The 17,657-nt window shown below is 46.4% G+C and overlaps 1 pseudogene; it reads right to left on the bottom strand.

The window, feature by feature from the left end:
- Positions 1-8,980: 8,980 nt before the first annotated feature.
- On the bottom strand, positions 8,981-11,014 carry LOC102518306 (annotated as a pseudogene).
- Between the last annotated feature and the right edge of the window lie 6,643 nt (positions 11,015-17,657).

Raw genomic sequence — 17,657 nt, 5'->3', positions numbered from 1 at the left:
AAGGACTTGAACACAAGTGTTGGCATGATCAGAATAATAGCCAATGCTCAATGTTGCTGTCCTAAACCCTCCACAGGGATTAATTTATTTAATCCTCACAATGACTTTATGAGGAAAGAAGAACTGTTCTATTCCATTTTCCAGATGAGAAACTGAAGCAAGGGTAGGGATGGAGCTGGGATTGGAAATGAAGCAGTTTCAAAGCCCTGCTCTCAGCTGTTAACTGATATGACCCTTCCAACAGAGATGGGAGGGCCGGAGTGATGTGCATCTTGGAGGAAGACCTGATAGGAAGCTGATGAATGGGAGGTGGAGACGAGGAAATGGAAGGAATCCTCTAGAACTGCAAAGTTTCTCACTGAAGAGTCTGTTAGATAGAGATGCTTCTCAGTGGTGGCACAGAGGAGGAGAAGCTTGAGCAGGAGCAGTATGAGTTGGGAAGAAGGACTTGACATTGCAGACCCTTTTGGAGCTGCCTGGGAGACGGGCAAACAGGGACGTCAGGTGGCAGTTGGGTATGAGTCTCCATTGCGGGGGGCAGGTCAGGTCTGAAGATAAACATTTGGGAGTCACCAACATGTAGAAGGATTCTGTGAAAAGGATGAGCTCACTTAGTGAATACAATAAACAGACACTAAAAAGGGTCCAGCTCTAAACTCTGCAGGTCTTCCAAATGTCTGTGTAGGTCAGGGAGGACTGAAGCGGGAAGAAGTACCTCCGCGTCCTCGTTGCCTTTCATCTATTTCCATGTCCTGTTCGTTCTGCTAAATCCTCTTCCTCTTCTTTACCTGCCAACCTCCTACTTGTCTAGATTCAGCTCAAAAGTCATGTCCTCTAGAGATTTCCTCATACTCTCTGATGGACAGTTGACCATGCTCCCCTATATTAGTGTCCTGGGACCGCTGTAACAAATTACCACCAATTGAGTAGCTTAAAACAACAGAAACGTCCTCTCTCTTAGTCCTGGAGATGAGAAGCCTGAAATCCAGGTGTCCGCAGGACAGGGCTCCTTCTAAAACCCGGAGGGGAGAAGGTTTCCCAGTAGCCTGACGCATCCCTTCTAGAGGCCCCAAGCACCCCTCGGCTTGCAGCAGCGTCCCTCCAGTCTCTGCCTCCGTCTTTCCAGGGCCTTTCTCCCTTGTGTCTGTGTCTCTCCTCCCTGTGTCTGTTATTAGGACAGTTGTCTTTGGATTTAGGGCCAACTCTTATCACCCAGGATGATCTTATCCCTAGAGTCTTAATCTAATTTTACTAGCAAATGTAATTTGGTGAAAAAATTGGTGTTTTGTACAAAAAGACAACATTTGGCAATAAGATAACAGCCTCTGGTTCTGGGATGAGAATGGAGGCATATCCTTCTGGGGACACTATTCAACCCACTGCCCCTCCTTTGCGTTTATTCATCTCTTTGTAGTTACCATCAATACAGCATGTGATGGAGACGCATAACACTTTCTACTCCACCTGGGACATGCATACTCTACAGGGAAGATCTCTCCCCCAAGGGGGAGAAAACTGGTTGGGAAAGTAGAAATGATTACTCTTTTTATGGCTAAAGTACAGATATACACTAAGTACGGAAACTAATATACAGCATGTCTTTGATACTGAAATTTAATAATAGGGAGAAATTAGGAAAAAAAAATGTCTAAGAGGACTCAGGGGATGGGAGGTGGGGGTTGATGGTGAAAAAAGAAGTTTGAGAAACACTGACCTGGAATATTCTTCCCCAAAGATAGTTCCCACGCCCCTGTAAGTCCCATACATAGCCCGCCCTCCCACATGCGCAGTCACACACTAACCATTCCAACAGCACCAGCAAAGGGGGCCAAAAATACAAAATATGGCTCGGATGAGTCAGCAGCAAACACACTTGCCATTCGCAAGTTCCTAGATGTGCATTTAAGGTTTAACTGGAGCCGCCAGCGCAGCCTCCAGCGAGAGCCCAGGCTAAGCCCTCCTCACCCCCCAGTGAACCTGCCCTCTGTCTGTCTCTGCCCCACGCCCGCACGAGGAAAGCATTTTGAATTATAAACTCTAATAGGCACCTATTTAACCACTTAAAGTCTCAAAATCTAACGATCTGAAATACCACCCCTGCAGCCATTGCTCCTTTCAGAACTCTATCATATTTAAACAGAATTTCGGTTATCAGAAAAACTCTTTAGAGAGGAAAAGGGAGGGATGGGGGTGGGAAATCCACTGATTTAATGTTTTGTCAAGAGGAAAAGTGAGTGGGGAGAGAGGCTTGCAGAACATCAGTCCCCAGTGCGGTGAATTTAGTAAGGCAGAGAGCAGCGCAAACTGGAAGACTTAAAAGTCTGAAGTTTAAACATCGCTTTTGTTTTCCCAAGCTCTAGATATTAATAACACCTTTGTGCAAATTATAAGTCTTCCCTTTTGGGAAGACAAAGGGGAAATTAAACATTTGCATAAGTCAATTGATTGCAATTCTGATGGCATTTCCAGCTTCCTTTCCTCTGTGCCATGTTCCTGGACCAACAAAAGACATGACCTCATTACATAGGACGTCCCTTCCACTGCACGGTGTTTGAAACTCTCACTTTCCTTCCCACAGCATCTACGTCTCTTGTTCCTCCTTACAGTAGCTGCAGGTGCTCTGGTCCATGTCCCCATCACCGTGTTCCTGAAATGCAACTACTCACTCGCTAGCCTCTCTGGTTTTAGTCTCTATTCTCCAAGCCATCCAGGATGCTTTCTCTCCACTGTCTAGCAGACTCTTTTCCATCATGACGATTCTCTGCTCAGGAATCCTCTTGGGGTGCCCTGCTTCCTATAAAATGAAGCCCAAGTCCCCAGCTGGGTTCTCGGGGCTCTTCACATGAGCTGGGACATCCCCCATGTCCTCTTCTCCTGAACACTTGCCCTTCCCTTTGGCCACTTCAGAATCTTCCCTACGCCCCACTCTTTGTGTCAGCTAAGACACAAAGAGTCCTTCTTCTATACCTTTAGAGGAGTTCATCATGCATTTTAGTTTTTAAACCTAATGAATATAAATATACCTAGAAATACAAAATGAAGAGCTTCTGTGTACTCCAGAGCATCATCATGTGCGTCACACGATTTGATCCTTAGCATAATCCTGCAGGGCCGGAAAGGCAGATATGCTTATCTCTGTTTTACACAAAAGGAAGCTGAAAGCACCCAGGGGTTCAAAGACCCACCCAAGGTCTCCTAACTTATTAGTGAAGGAAAACACTAGAATGGAGGAGAGGGGGCATTTTCCTCATCCCTCAAGCTCAGCGCATGTACCACAGTGCCACCTACTGAATCAAGCACTTCATTACCAGGGAGAAGGGGGCAGGGAGCAGGGGCTCCCCCAGTGTTCCCTGTACTCTCTCTCAGATAGCACCCATGGTCTGAGACTCAAGCCAGAAACAGGAAATGGTTTCAGATTTTACAGATCAGGAAGGGAATGAAAAGAATCTGTCCAGCTCCCCCAGTAACGTGGAAGGAGGGCTGAGCTCTCTCTTCTGACCCTGCTGCCTGGAACCTGCCATGGGGCATCCCACCCAGAGGCTGTGCTCTCCTGGGAGCTGGATGGCAACTCCACCTCTCACTGGGTCTGTGGCCTTGGGCAAGTCACTCTACACTCCAGGGTGAAAAGTCTGCATCTAAGAGAGAGATGGGGGAGAGAGGAAGGGAAGCAATTGGGAGATAGAGGGGAAGGGGGGAAGGGGGAGGGAAGGAAAGGGAGGGGAGAGAAGAGGGAAGGAGGAGAGGGGGTAGTGGGGATGGAGAGAGAGTGGAATTGGGGGAGGGGAAGGGGGAGGGGAGAGACAGAGGGGCAGAGGGGGAGGGTCTTGTATGGGACTGGTGCAGCGTAATTGGAGAATGGTGGGATAGAAGGAACAAAGGTGATTGACTTTAGAAATTCCTGGAAGGAAGAAAGAAGGTGGCCGGAAGGGAGTGGGGAAAGCAAGCGGTGACTGTGAGTGAGAAGGGCAGGAAGGAGGGGAGGATTCTGGGCAGTTGCTGTGAGGATGCTGTGGCTGGGGGAGGAGTCTAGAGAATGATGTCCCGTGTCATGTGATGTCAGCAGCTCTTTGCACCTTTCTAGGGGGGCTGGTAAATGCCCATGAGCACTTTTGAGGCAGCCATGTCGTCCCTCTGCACACACCCCACGTGGAAGCTGGCCATGGGGATGGTGTGGCCATGCTTGCCTCTTTCCCACGTGGAGTCTTTTTTGCAGGCAGCAAACTGGCATCCAGATTTTAGTTCCACTTTTATTGTTCCTACAGCTGTGGTGCCTTCATGGAGAAGAATGCACAACAAAACATTCTTGTAGGAACCAGGGAAGAACAGAAGGTCCTAGCAGGCTGCCTGCTCTGTTCCCTCCTGGGCCCTCTCCTGGCTCCCAGAGCATTCCTTGAGCTTCCTTCCTGGGGGCCCAGCAACTCGTGCCTGCTGAGGAGGGCCTCGGGGCGAACTGGGGCTTGACTCCCTGCCTCTGCTGAATTGTCATTTTTAAGTAGTGCAGCATTTCTACATTTGGAGCAGGATGGGGGAAAAGAGAGCCCTGAGGAGAAAGGTACCCCGGAAAGTGATGGAAAAGAGAGCAGAAGAGGCTGTCTCCAAAGACAGCCTTCACCATCCCCGCCCCTCGGCAGCAGGCTATTCCCTCCCCAAAACTCGGGCTTGACTATGATACACGGTGGGGTTAGGATGAGACAAGAGAGGGGCCTGCCTTAGAGCCAAACATTTTAATGCAGTATTTTAAAAAATCAGTAGTAATGCAAAACCATCCAGGATGGTCAAACAAAGCCCATCAGTGACCAGGCCACGCCAAGCTGCCCTGGAGACGGAGGCACAAGGGAAATGGAGCCAGCCTTGGCTCACAGCCTGATGTAACCTGGAGGAGCAGCCAATAAACACAGCGGAGGGCGCCTGCAAAACACCCGGCCAGGGCACTCCAGAAGGGCCAGGGAGAGACTAGGAGCTGTCCCCATTGGAGGAGACCGAGGAGCTGACGGCAACACGCAACCTGGGGTCCTGGAAGGAAAAAGGGCATTGATGGGGAAGTGCCTGAAATCTGGATAAAGCCTAGCGTTTGGTTAACAGTTTAACAGTGTTTTACCAAAACCGGTTTCTGGATTTTGATAACTGCCCTGGGGTTATGTAAGATGCTGACGGCAGGGAAACTTGGGGGAAGGCCATATAGAGACTACTTTTGTACCTTGTCTGTAAAACCTTAAATTAAAGAAATGTAAATAAATCACCTGACTTGGCAAAAAAGGAAGGGAGAAAAAAAAAGATAAATTTTTCTCTTGCTTAAGCCTGTATTATGTGGAGATGGTTTCTAGCAGCTGACCCAGTCCTTGCCAAGAGGTGGGTGGGAATTGTGAGTTTGATCTTTGACATGGCCTGTGAGAGGGCGTGTTCCACATCCTGGAGATTCTGAGCAGACTGCTGGGTACTGGGTTCTAAGGTTTGGGGGAGAGGGTCAGTCTAGAGACACCTGAGGGCAGCTGTCTCAAGCCCAGAGGCTGGCTGGGCACCAGGAGAGTGAGTGTAGATGGTCATCAGTGGACAGACCTGAGCCCACCAGTGTGCAGAGGGTGGGGTCTTGGAACTCTTTCCTGGATGAGGAAACAGAACGTACAGTCCGATTAAGGCATTTACGTACGATGCTGTGGATACCCAACGTCTGAGATGTTTGCAAACATGGGATGGCTACTTAGTGAGAAAGAAGGTTGGCAAAAATCACCTCTTGGTATTCCAATCAGCCTTGTGAGGATAGTGTTTTGATCATAAACAATTTAATTTTAGGTGATTATGGATTCACAGAAGCCCAAACCCTGGCTGGCCTGGCATTCAGAGAGATAGTATGGAAATGTTCCTTGCTGCATCTCATGGTGACATGCCGTTCAGATGAGAGCTTGTCACAAGGGTGGGACAGCTTTGGATCTGGCTCATCGTGGATGAGCCAGGATGTTCAGGAAGCCCCGCTATCCCAGGCTGGAGAAATCCTGCCTCCATCAGTTCTGATCAAAGGAGTGACTAGTGGTTCCCAAGTGGGACCACGTGGGCTGCACACAACTTGTTTGGAAGTTCTGTTGGTCCTGAGGGAAATAAGAGGCCAAAAAAAAGACTCTGTGGACCTCAACACTATGGGAAGGAAGCCGTGGTGAGAAGACAGAGAAGTGGAAGTGTGATCCTAGGCAGTGCAGCAGCCTGGTCCCTTCCTGCAGGGCCTCCAGCCAGCGGGCGGGCACTGCAGGGCAGGAACAGTGGGGCAGCTGCCCCTGAGCTGGCCTGAGTCTCCCGAAACAGGGCTCAGAGTCACCTGATAATCCAGCCAGCAGGGGACCTGGGGTCATGGGTCTGTAGCATGGGGTGGTGTGGGGCTGGGGGGTCTCACCTGAAACCAGGGTGTGTGTGTGTGCGTGTATGTTTGTGTAAATGTAGGCAGGTAACTGTAAGTGTGTATGTGTAAATGTGAGTAGGTATGCAAGCATGTGTGTGCGTGTGAGATGGGGTGAGTGTGTGACTGTGTGTGACATGTGTATGTGTGTGTTTTTGTGTGTGTATGGTGCTGTTGAAGGTGTGTGAGTATACGCATGTGAGTGTATATGTGAGTACGTGTGTTTGTGTGTATGTGAGTGTGTATGGCGGTGTGAGGGTATGTTTGTACTCATGTGCTCATGTGTGTGGGCAATGGAAGCCCCGCGTGGGGTGGGTCCAGCCCACAGGTGCAGGACCGCTCCATGCTGGGAGGACTCTAACCTCTCATTGTCCTGACGGTGCCTAATTCTTGGGCTGTCTGCATCCCTGAGGTGGCCCAAGAGTTGGTCATCATCCACCCAAAGAAATACAATTAATGGAGGAGAAGCCCAGGCAGCCAGAGATACTGGTGCGTTACGCCCACTGTCACCGCAGGGAGCCTGGATGCCCGGGAAGGCAGGTGGACCCCCCGACCAGGGAGAGCACAGAGTTGCAGAGGGAAGAGGGCAGAGGAAATAAAAAACTTCCCTGACTCCTGTGAAGGTTTCCTCTTCCTGAACTGGGATGTTTCTCTGGCTCCTGTGTTGTCTCCAACATCTGTCTGATGGCACTCAGTACGTGGATTCGATTTTCAGCATCTCCTTTGTAGAATTTTTTTCTCTAATGGAGGTACTGGGAATTGAACCCAGGACCTTGTGCCTGCTAAGCACTCACTCTACCACTGAGCTATACCCTCCCTTCAGCGTCTCCTTTTCAGTGAAACCAGAAAGCAGTGAACTTCCCCAGCCGGGGGTGCCAGCTGGTGAACCTTGGGTAGCATACATGGGCACATATTCCCTTCCTTCGTGTGCTCTCAGCAATTCCCCTAAATGAATCGTCCAAGCAGTCTGAAATTCTTCAGTACAGAGGACTTTTTGGAACCATCTGGAGCCCGTGGCCATGTGTCTTTGTGCACACACGTACACCCTCATACACTCTCACACGTGCAACACACATTCATACATTCTTTCCTTCTGGGCTGCCAGGTGGGCATGGATCTGAAGACGTTTTCATCAGAACAATGAAGGAACCTACAGCAAGCTCCGGTTGGATCCCAGTTTCTCTTTCACAAAACTGGCTTTGCCCCTCTGAGGTGGGGTCCTCAGCTTGGAATCACGTGGAGTGCACAATGGTCGGGGATGTAGTGACTTCACGTGGGATAGCTGCCACTCAGAAATGGCAGAGCAGGCGTGGGGTCATTTTGTTTGCAAGCAAGCCTGTGGGTCTCAGCCCTGTGGCAATCCCCCCTCTGCTGGGGTTTCCAAGGACCTCCACCCGGGGCTGGGCTGGGGGACTTTGTAGCTGTTCCTGCAGACTCTGCCGGCCACCCCTTGTTCGTGAAAGTCCATCTCAAATGCCGCACGCGTGGGTCACACGCATACATCTTACATCACTCGGCTTCCTTTGAACTTTTGCTCGTTGATTACCCGGACTGCCTTTCTTGAACTTGCCATTTGTACACATGTTGTCTGTTTATTAGTGTTCCAGTCCTGAGGTTCTCACAATCCTTCCATGGGTATTGTTTCCATCAATTAAAATCCTCTAGTGAGGGAAACACAGATATAAAGAAGGAAGAAGCCCAAACTCCAGTGAGGAGTGCTGCGGGACGTACCCAGGCTGCAGTTTCAGTCTGTTTTGTTTTTTTTTTTTCGCTTCTGAACTGTTATCATCAGTTTATTCTAGGGATGGTTTGAATATTCTGCCTTCTACAAGGTGAACTCTCTCAGCTAAAGCAATCACAAGATAAAAATTCTCCAAACACCTAACAAATGACACCCTCATTATCACCGTACGTAACTACGCCACACAGCGCACACTTTCCTGTATTTTCTGTCACTCATGCCTTACTCTTCTAAAAGAAGAATTTTTCTCTTCCATATTTTAAAAGATAGTAAAACCAGATTCTAGAAATATTACGTCTATTTTTTTCTTTAGAAGGAGTGTCTTTCCCAGTGCCTTCTCCCGCTGTGTTCCCAAGTGGCGCTCCTACTTGGAGATTTTGAAAGGTCTTATTGTCAATAAGCTAAAAACTATAAAGCACTGAGCACGATGTCTGGCTTCAAAACATTAGCTATTATAATTGCTTTTTATTACTGTTATTAGTGCAATTATTAATGACAACAGAGTACTTAACAGGGCAACACCCCAAAAGAGTTTGTGTTTATCTTCCTCACTGCCAGAGCTTTAAAGAAAAATCTAGTTCAAACAAGAAGCCAAATTATGTTTCTCAAAGGTAAAACTGAAACAATACTTTTCTCCCCTCAAAATATGTTTAAAGTTTTAAAAAGACAGTCGATTAATATTAAAACAGCTTTTTATTTGTTAATGTCATGCAAGAAATTTAAGCAAGTTATGCTATCTTAAAAACACAGCTAATGCATTTTAGGAGCTACCCTCCCCTCCGTCCTCATTCCTCTCCCCCCCCCCCGCCCTCATTCCTCTCCCCCGTTCCCCTCAGGAATGAAGAGAAGTAGCCATAAAGCAAAGTTTTGTGGAAGCCTTCATCCAGAGTGCTTACATGATTAGGTTCATAGTACCTTCTTACAATTTTTCTCTTTTCTATTAAAAAAAAAAAAAGTGTAGCTTTGATTGTTTATTACAAAAAACTCAGTAAAAAAGTTTAATATATTGAAAAATGCCTCTCCCCTCCCTCACAGCCCCGTTGTACATAGCAGAGAATAATCAAGAGCAGATTGCTAACCTAGACGGAGAAACCTGCAAATGATACCCAGACACACAGTGGTTTATTTACCCTCCCTTCCCCTTCTCATAAGAACTTTAAAAAAAAAAAAACCACTAAAAAAATGTCAAAAAGCTTGAGGGAAAATTTCCAAACAGTAAGTACACAGTTCAGTGTCTATAATTCTCATCTTGCAACAAAGTGTACGGATTTCTTTTACAAAACATTCAGTGTCAAAAAAGGAAATTAAGGCCATCAGATTCGCAGCTTAAAAATTCACATAAAGGAAACAGAAAACTATTCTGCGCGTTGGAGAGGGCTCTGCACCTCATGTGGGAAGGATTCCCACACGTCTTTATTCTGAGGAAGACAGCGGACTTGAGAAGTTCCGTAATCGCACAGCTTCCGTGGGCACCTCTCGGGCTCCCTGCGGGTGGAAAAGCTCTTCCTCCACAGCCAGTCCTCCTCCTCCTCTTCAGGTATGCTTGTTTTGAAGACTGCACTTCTTTGAGCAACCTCCTCTCCCTGAGAAGTTTTCAATATAACCTTCACGTCCTCGCCAGTGCCCCGAGTTCTGGTTCTTCCAGATGAGGTCGGTGGGAAGACTGGCTGTGACACCGGCGTTTGCAGCCCGGATTGTAACAGTCTGGCGGGCCTTCAGCACGTATCTTGAGGTATATTTGTAACTGACTGATGTGTCTCCAATTTTTCTGATCATCTCCCAGCCTCCCACTGGTTGATCCTGTTTGGAAGTGTTCTTCAAGCGGATGAACTTCCCATCTCTTCAATGCAGACATTCCCAGTGGCCGAAGCGGAAGGAGAGACGCTGACAGGACTACTGCCCTCGGGCCCCTCCACGTCCGCTCTCTGCTGCTTTCCTCTAGTTGTGCACGCACTGCGACTGCAGGACGAGCGTGATACTGTTAAGCGCAAAGAAGGGCTAGGAGGGAGCTTCAGTCTCTCTTCTTCGCCTTCTAAGAGTTTCCTATAAGCACTGATTTCCACGTCCAGGGCTAACTTCACATCAAGAAGCTGTTCATAATCGTTCAGTTGCTGCTGCTTCTGATCCTGCGTCTCTGCCATCTCTCTCTGTCAGACAGCACGCGGCGAGGGTTGTCTCTCTCTTTAGCAAGCAAGTCCTCCAACTCTTGAATTCTCTCCAAACACTCTCTAGACTCTCTGTAGATTAGAAAGCTGAGATGAGAAGCTCTCAATTCTCATATGACTTTCCATCAGCTCTTCCCTGGCACTGCAGACAGTGGAGGACTTCCTCTCTGACGATAGTCGGGCATCTCAAGGTGGGCGTGGTAAGTCGGCTCCAGCTCTTCCCCTTACAGCTTCCCCTGGGCATCGTGCTGCTCTCTCATCTCATGAGGGCTTGAGCCAGCTTGTACTCGTACTCAGTCTGACGCCCAGAACCCACCTCTACCAAGCGAGTTTCGTGCTTCCTTCTGGTCTCATTTATCTCCTCCTCATACATGTTTTTACAAAACTCCAAGTCCTCAGTAAGGCTCTGACAGCGATTCTCCAAATACACTTTAAGTAAAGTTTCATCTGCTGTTTTTTAGCAGCAGCTAAAGAGGCTTCCATCTGGGCAATCTGATCCTTCAGGTCCTCCAAATCGCTCTCTAAACTTTTTTTTTTTTTTAAATCACCAAGCGCAGTAGCCGGAGCTTCATCTTTTGAATTCAGAGCTGCTTCGTATTCTCGAGGCTTGATTTGGGCTCCATTAAGATAAGATTCTTTCTTAGCATAATGGAGCAGCAGTTGGTCGTGCTCGGCCTTGAACTTGCGCAGCTCGATCTGCAGCCTGGCGCTTCCCGCGTCAGCCAGCTCGGTCTCGCAGGGCGCCTGGAGGCCGGTGAGCTCGGGGCCGCGCGCCTCCTCACGCCCCGTCACTGCTGCGGTAGCGCGCCGGCCTCCGGCTCCGGGCTGCGCACCTTGTCCGTCACGCGGCCAGCCGGTCGCTGAGCTCGCGCGGCTCCTCCTTCTGCAGCCGCGACAGCCGCGCGGGGCTCAGCGGCGTGGCGGGGCCACAGGCGGGGATGCCCGTCCGCGGCGGCACGGGGGGCGCGGTCGCCACGGCGAGCGGCGCGGAAAGTGGAGCGCGGAGGCCAGGGCAGCGCCGGGACGCGGTGGGGACGAAGCGGAACGGACGGCACGACCGGCGACCCGCACTCGCGGAGAGGCCGGCGTGGGGAGGAAGGGCGAAGCATCTGGGGTGGCGGGAGAGAGGTTACAGCACAAAGGACCAAGGGGGCGGACTACGAATCAATCGTAAAACGCCCTTTGTAAGAAAGCACGCACACACTCACACACGCACGCACACACACGCTCGGAAAGTACGGGGTGAAGGTGGCCCGGAGGGCCGAGCAGAGTCCGCGGCCGCCGCCGCGCAGTCTCCCGCCCGCAGCACTTGGCTTCCTCTCTGGCGGCGCGGGGCCGCAGGCGGGGGAGCGGCGCGGAGGGCGCGGATCGCGGCGCCGCGCTCCCCAACATCACTTTCGGTCTGTTTTATGCCCCTCTTTTGATTTGCTTAAGACCTAATGATTTTATCACATAGAATCTGTACACGTCTCCATGGAGAGGAAGTGTTCCCGCAAGTGCGGCAGGGCTGTTAAGGGAATGAAAGGGAGCATGACGAGGAAATCAAGTTGTGTGCTGGTGTGTTTCTCTAAATTTACTTAAATCGGCGCATCTCTCGATTTACTCTCCCTTCCCACTCACTGAGCCGGAGCAAGGCCTGTGATTTATGAGTCCTGCCAGCGGGGCTGTCCAGCCTTTCCGATCCACCCCAGTGAGTGACGTGAATGAGTGCAGGCTGGCGGGGCTAGACCGCAGCGGCTGAGTTCCAGCATCGTCACCTGCGGTCTTGTTTGGGGATTAGACTCGGAGTTGTCAAAGAGCGTCCTGGAGCCCCCAGATAAAGGCTTTATCCTCCGGGTGAGCAGGAGCCTGAGCGCCAGCCTCCCAGAGGATGAAGTGTATGCAGCGTCATACGACTGCCCCCAAGCGTCCTTCTGTGGGAGGGGTGCCCAAAGGAAGCAGGATGCTGCTGCCTCTGCGGGGAGAGGGGCTCTGGGGGTGGGCGGACTGCAGAGGCGAGCCTGGGAGACAGATGCGGGGATGCTGTGTGGAGAAAGCTCAGCGGGAGCTGTGCCTGCTTGGGGACAGCCTTTCAACAGCCAAGTGCCCCAGTCACGTTTCAGGGCCGCGACCTGCTGTCAAAGGTCTGTGCTCCTTTGTGGGACAAACAGCTGTCCTGTGCTGGTGCCCTTCTGGCCCATTGTGCTCTTCTGTGTCAATTTTACTAAGGCCCCCTTCCCTGGGGACTCATTCCCTTGGTTCCCCAAGCCGTGCACCCAGAGCAGGTCAGGATCCCAATGCCCTGTGGCTGGGCAGAAACGGAACACCCTGCGTGGTGGCCCTTCAGTTACCTTGCACACTCATCCTCCACCCAAGTTGGCAAAGGATGAAATCCTCAAAAAGCTGGAGCGTGAGCTGAGTTTGGTGTCCCAGCGCTCGGAGCTCTTGGCTGGCCTGCTTGTATCCATCCTCCTCCTCCCTCCTGGCCAGCTCAGACCAGCTCTGCTCATTTTCCATACTCTTCCTCCAAATCCCCTTTCCCTAAATTCTACATTTATTTCAGCTATCATAGTTTTAATTCCCAGGATCATTTCTTAATCTGTGATTGCTCTTTCGTATGCCAAGTATTCTTCATTTATGGCTATAGTGTCTTCTGTTATTTCTCTAAATACATGAGTGACCGTTTTTTTAAGGTTGTGTTTTGTTTTCTGTCTTGTCTCCATTTTTTTTTCTGGTTTAATCTTCCTCGCTCCCCCTCCTCCCTTCCCCACCTCTCCTCTCTCTTTCTTTTGGCTGTCTCTTTCATATTGGTAGGTTTCCTTACAAGCTTGGGAAGCCCTCATCTATTTGTGTTAAAGAGACAGTGAAGAGAAAGCTGACTTCCAGGGGCAGGTTGTACCCTATGAGGGCTGCACTGCGGGAGGCGTCACATCACACGTGAATTCCATGTGTATCTCTCAGGGGGGCCCTTCCTCTCCCTGAAGACGAATATACCAATAGCGAGCCGGGAGGAGCCTGACTGCCAGCACGCCAGGAGCAGAGCGGTGGGAGTAGCCATCGGTAATGCAGCAGAGGGCAGAGCGGGGTGGGGAGTGTGTCAGTGTCTAACTGGGGAACAGGGAAAGTGACCTGCTGGTTTGCAAACCTTTTCATCCAATGTCTTTCTTTTATACCTTCCCACATCCCTGGGACATCCAAGCCCTGAAACTTTCTGGTATTTTGAGGAGAATTTGCTCAATTTTGTTGGAATTCTCTGCATTTTTATGGCTTGTGCCTTCATCTGCCTTGGTAGTCAGTTACTACTTCTCCCTATGCTTTATTTATATTTTAAAATAATTTATTGAGATATAATTGATATTTAACAATGCACATATTGAAAGGGTACAGTTTGACAGATTTTGAATACACTCGTAAAACCGTCACCACAATCAAGATAATGAACACACGTATTGGTCCTAGCAGTTTCCTCATGCTCTGTTCCAGTCCACCCCTCCTTTCCCCACCACCTCATCCCCTGGCAATCACTGAGCTGTTTTTTTGTTGCACTGGTTTACATTTCCTAAAAATAAATGGAATTACACACCATATACTCTTTTTGCTTGGTTTCTTTCACTTGATGTAATTTTTCTGAAAGCAATCCTTGTTGTAGCCTATAATGTATTCCTTTTATATTGCTGAATAATATTCTATATCAGAATTTGTGCACTTACCTGTCAATGGACATTTGGATTGCTTCCAATTTGGGGTTATTACAAATAAAGCCACTATGCTTCTTTGTGTTAATGTTTTTCTATGAACATATGTTTTCTTTTGCCTTAGATAAATGCCAAAGAGTGGAGTGACTGGGCTATACAGTTTATATGTTTATACAGATTCTAAGTTTAATTTTTAAGAAACTACCTAAGTGAGGTTCAAAAAAATGGTGTCATTGTACATCTGCACCAGCAACATAAGAGAATTCCAGCTGCTCCACATCCTTAACAGCACTTGATAGGGTCTTTTAAATTTTATCGTCTCTACTAGTGGTGTCTCATTGTAGTTTTAATTTTCATTTCCTAACTAACTGCTGATGTTGAGCTTTCGTGTGCTCATTTGCCATCCATATGTCTTCTTTAGTGAAGTATCTGTTCACATCTTTTGCCCATTTTTATGGTTGTTTGTTTTCTTAGTTTTTGTGAGCTCTTTATGTATTATGTATACTAGTCTGCTTTCTTTCTAAAATTAAGGACTATTTCAAATATGGGGGAAATTACAGATAATAATATAAAAATCCTATGAACTTGTCACACATATTGAATGCATGATAACATGTTCTTATATTTGCTTTGGGTTTTATTTTTTAAAATAAAATGTTACAGATAAGGGACATCGGAAGCCCTTTTCTTATCCCTCTCTAATTCTCTTCTCTTCCTCCTAAAAAGTAAACATTAATCTGAACTTGGTGTATATCTATGGCTGAATTGTTTTACTACACACACACACATGCACACACTCACACATACATACACCTAGAGTTAACAATGCGTTAATTATTATCCCTAAGCTTTCTTGTTTTTGGACTTAATACTAATGCAATCCTACTATATATGTTCTATGTGATTACTTTTGTTTATATCATGTTGTTGAAATTTATCCACTTTGATTCATGTAGCTATGGATCACTCGATTGCAAATTTCCATAATGATAACCAACATTTATTTTTCTTAGTAGTAATGATGGACATTTTGGTTACTTGCATATTTCTTGTATTATCAGCAGCACTGCTAGAACCTTCTGTGTATGCTTTCTGGAGCATCTTTGTCAGTGCTGCCCTAGAAACAGAATGGATGGGTCAGAGAGTGTGCTCATGCTCCACTTCACCAAACTAGGTGACACGTAACTGGCTGAACAGATTTGTAATTCCACCAGTAGTGATGAGGGTTTCTATTGATGCACATTCTCTCCAGTACTTGGTGTGATCAGGCTTTATGTTTTTGCCGATCCGGGAGGTGTTGAGGTGGTATCTCAAGATCTCTTATTGGCAACGTGTCCAACCTAGGTAATTCCTCTCCACTGTCTTCTGGATCCTGTTGCTACTATCAGTTCTTTCGTAGATGATCTGTTTCATTCCTTGAGATCTTATAAAATCTTCTCTTTTCTTTTGCTGTTCTGCAATGCCACTACGATATATCTATACGTGGAGAGGATTTTTTTAAAGTTTATATTGGAAGTTCATTGAGCTTCCTGGATCTGAACATTGGTGTCTTTCAGTAATTCTGGAAAATTCTCAGCTACCAACTCTTGAAAACCATTCCTCCTCATCTTCCATTATTTCCTTTCAAACTCCAATTAGACATATATTTGACCTGCTCAGTTGAGCATCTGCATCTCATATATATATATATATTTAATTTATTGAAATATAGTCAATTATAAAGTGTCAATTTCTGGTGTACAGCATAAAGTTTCAGTCATACATACACATACATATATTCATTTTCCTATTCTTTTTCATTATAGGTAATATGAGATATTGAATATAGTTTCCTGTGCTATACAGAAGAAATTTGTTTTTTTAACTAATTAATTGTACACTTTATTTATTTATTTAAACATTTTTTATTGAGTAATAGTCATTTTATAATGTTGTGTAAAATTCCAGTGTAGAGCACAATTTTTCAGTTATACATGAACATACATATATTCATTGTCACTTTTTTTTTTCGCTGTGAGCTACCACAAGATCTTATATATATTTCCCTGTGCTATACAGTATAATCTTGTTTATCTATTCTACATTTTGAAATCCCAGTCTGTCCCTTCCCAACCCCCGCCCCCTTGGCAACCACAAGTTTGTATTCTATGTCTATGAGTCTGTTTCTGTTTTGTATTTATTTATTTATTTTTTTTAGATTCCACATATGAGTGATTTCATATGGTATTTTTCTTTCTCTTTCTGGCTAACTTCACTTAGAATGACATTCTCCAGGAACATTCCTGTTGCTGCAAATGGTGTTATGTTGTCATTTTTTGTGGCTGAATAGTATTCTATTGTATAAATATACCGCTTCTTCTTTATCCAGTCATCTGCTGATGGACATTTAGGCTGTTTCCATGTCTTGGCTATTGTAAATAGTGATGCTATGAACATTGGGGTGCAGGTGTCATTTTGAAGTAGGGTTCCTTCTGGATATATGCCCAGGAGCAGGATTCCTGGGTCATATGGTAAGTCTATTCCTAGTCTTTTGAGGAATCTCCACACTGTTTTCCACAGTGGCTGCACCAAACTGCATTCCCGCCAGCAATGTAGGAGGGTTCCCTTTTCTCCACAGCCTCTCCAGCATTTGTCATTTGTGGACTTTTGAATGATGGCCATTCTGACTGGTGTGAGGTGATACCTCATTGTAGTTTTGATTTGCATTTCTCTGATAATTAGTGATATTGAGCATTTTTTCATGTGCCTATTGATTATTTGTACTTCTTCCTTGGAGAATTGCTTGTTTAGGTCTTTTGCCCATTTTTGGATTGTTTTTTAATCTATTTTATATATAGTAGTTAATATTAGCAATTCTTGAACTCCCAATTTATCCCTTCCCTCCCCTTTGCCCCCAGTAATCGTAGGTTTGTTTTTTATGTCTGTGAGTCTGTTTCTGTTTTGTAGGTAAGTTCATTAATGTCTTCTTTTTCCTTTTCCTTTCTTTCTTTCTTTTTTTTTTAGATTCCACATATGAGTGATATCATATAGTATTTTTCTGGCTTACTTCACTTAGAATAACAATCTCCAGATCCATTCATGTTGCAGCAAATGGCATTATTTTATTCTTTTTTATGGCTGAGTAGTATTCCATTGTATAAATATACCACAACTGCTTTATCCAGTCATCTGTCGATGGGCATTTAGGTTGCTTCCATGTCTTGGCTACTGTATATAGTGCTGCTGTGAACACTGAGGTGTATGTATCTTTTTGAATTAGAGTTCCCTTGATATACGTCCAGGAGTGGGATTGCTGCATCATATGGTAAATCTAATTTTAGCTTTTTAAGGAATCTCCATGCTGTTTTCCTTAATGGCTGCACTGAGCATCCACATCTCTTAACTACCTTTTATTTTTTCTGTTACTTTATTTCTCTGGATTGTATTCTGGATAATTGATTTATTTCTACCCTCCAGCCCTCTCCCAATTCTCTCTCTAATTGACTATAATCTAATGTTTATCTGTTCACTGTGCTTTAATTTAAGCCAAGCTTTTTTACATCTAGAAATTATTTTGTGCTTTTAAAGGCTATGCAGATATTATTTATAGTGTCTTGTTCCTTGATCATATTTTCAGGCTTCCTTTAAAAGTTACTTAATAACACCATTAATTTAAATTCAGTTTCTGTTCACTTCAAAACCTGTAGGGTCTA

Source organism: Camelus ferus, chromosome 21 (genome assembly GCF_009834535.1).
Source record: "Camelus ferus isolate YT-003-E chromosome 21, BCGSAC_Cfer_1.0, whole genome shotgun sequence".
Lineage (NCBI taxonomy): Eukaryota > Metazoa > Chordata > Mammalia > Artiodactyla > Camelidae > Camelus > Camelus ferus.
This window is presented reverse-complemented; position numbering and strand designations above follow the sequence as displayed.